This window comes from Oncorhynchus clarkii, chromosome 19 (genome assembly GCF_045791955.1).
Source record: "Oncorhynchus clarkii lewisi isolate Uvic-CL-2024 chromosome 19, UVic_Ocla_1.0, whole genome shotgun sequence".
NCBI classification, from domain to species: domain Eukaryota; kingdom Metazoa; phylum Chordata; class Actinopteri; order Salmoniformes; family Salmonidae; genus Oncorhynchus; species Oncorhynchus clarkii.
Genome location: NC_092165.1, coordinates 25,843,205 through 25,845,705, shown reverse-complemented (window position 1 = coordinate 25,845,705; position 2,501 = coordinate 25,843,205).

Sequence of the window (2,501 nt, the reverse complement as noted above, 5' to 3'; positions counted from 1 at the left end):
ATTTTGTTTCTGCAATACTGCAGTGAATCTAAAAAAAAAGAGAATCACTTCTTATGTGCAACTTCATTCATTTATTTAGGCATATGGACAATTGGTAAGATTATACATCTGAATGTACCCCATAATATGTGTCGGCCTACCTTTTGTTTTGTGATGAAGGGAACAGTTATTCAACCAAAACTATGGTTCAGCAATTATCAATCACCTATTATAGATTCTGCACAGTCTGGGATTATCTACTGGATATCTACTGGATTCCTCCTTTCAACTCGAAAGGGTGATTGATACATTTGATATGGTTTTATGAATAGCCCTCACGATCTTGGGGCATGTGAATGGAAATGGTCGTCGCTGTCTAATACTTCAACTAGTAGCTTCATGTTCAAAGTGCTGTACATATCCACCACCCAAAACACTAACCCTGACCCAAACCCCCAAAAATACTAAACTTAAGGGACATTTCTGACCAGCATCCCATTAACAGCCCAACTAGTCAAAACCTAAAACTGACCCTATTTTAAACTCAAAAATGTAATCTAACCCTAACTTTACCCCTAAGCCTAACATTAGGGGTAAACCTTAATCTAATGTTAACCAATTGTGAAATTCATCATCGGCTTGCAGCTCAGTTACGTCACTTTAGTTTTTCCCATGACAGAGATGTCTTTATGGAGTCCATGTTGAATCATTATTATCATTTTAATACAGTTGGCACTACCAGACGGAGTCTGCCTTGTTCATACAATCTCTACATTAAAACGAAAGAAAAAATTGTTGTTTGATAATTTCATGCAATTATTAATGATATCAACACAAACATTCAGAACGCACAGCACAACACAGTTTACTTGCTAGCATTTTTATACAAATAGTAAAAAGAGAGCTTGTATCTGAAGGAAACAAATACCGTATCACATTGCCAGATATATGTTTAGATACTGAAGAAAAAACTATTTTCAGAGGTTTAAAGAAACATGTCTGTAAAGAATATCACTGAATTGAATGTTCAAACTTTCCATTAAAAAGCTTTCATCAACTCGGATGTAAAAAAAGAAAAGTTTAAACAGCCGTTTCAGTAATCACATACAGTACCAGTCAAAAGTTTGGACACACATATTCATTCCAGTTTTTCTTTATTTTTACTATTTTCTACATTGTAAAATAATAGTGAAGACATCTAAACTATGAAATAACACATATGGAATCACGTGGTAACATAAAAGGGTTAAACAAATCAAAATATATTTTATATTTGAGATTCTTCAAAGTAGCCACACTTTGCCTTGATGACAGCTTTGCACACTCTTGGCATTCTCTCAACCAACATCATGAGGTAGTCACCTGGAATGCATTTCAATTGGCAGGTGTGCCTTGTTAAAAGTTAATTTGTGGAATGTCTTTCCTTCTTAAAGAGTTTGAGCCAATCAGTTGTGTAGGGGGGTAGCCCTATTTGGTGAATGACCAAGTCCATATTATGGCAAGAACAGCTCAAATAAGCAAAAAGAAATGACAGTCCATCATTACTTTAAGACATGAAGGTCAGTCAATCCGGGACATTTTAAGAACTTTGAAAGTTTCTTTAAGTGCAGTCGCAAAAACCATCAAGCGCTATGATGAAACTGGCTCTCATGAGGACCGCCACAGGAAAGGAAGACCCAGAGTTACCTCTGCTGCAGAGGATAAGTTAATTAGAGTTACCAGCCTCAGAAATTGGAGCCCTAATACATGCTTCACAGAGTTTAAGTAACAGACACATCTCAACATCAACTGTTCAGAGGAGACTACGTGAATCAGGCCTTCATGGTCGAATTGCTGCAAAGAAATCACTACTAAAGAACACCAATAAGAAGAAGAGACTTGCTTTGGGGAACGAAAAGCAGCTCAGCATATTTGGGAACTCCTTCAAGACTGTTTGAAAAGCATTCCAGGTGAAGCTGGTTGAGAGAATGCCAAGTGAGAGAATGCAAAGCTGTCATCAAGGCAAAGTGTGGCTACTTTGAAGAATCTCAAATATAAAATATATTTTGATTTGTTTAATCCTTTTTTTGGTTACTACATGATTCCATTTGTGTTATTTCATAGTTTTCATGTCTTCACTATTATTCTACAATGTAGAAAATATTAAAAATAAATAAAAACCCTTGAATGAGTAGGTGTGTCCAAACCTTTGACTGGTACTGTACAATAATACAAAGATATCTAAGCGATATAGCCAAACCAATGAACCTCAGAATCAAAATCAACATGAAATAAACAACAAAAATAAAAACATTCAGATACACAGGTGGTAATATCTCGTGGTAAGCAGCTCAGTTAGCCAGCACACCTACCCTACCCAGCCCACCACAAACCATTGAACATAACACTTGGATTTCAAGTTCCAAAAGAACCACACAATATTTTGTTGTTTTTTCCTTCATTTTTAAAAACCCAACACAACCTGAAGACTTGGTTGATTGGTTGTCCATCATGTTTTTGGGTGGATAACCACACTTATCTTC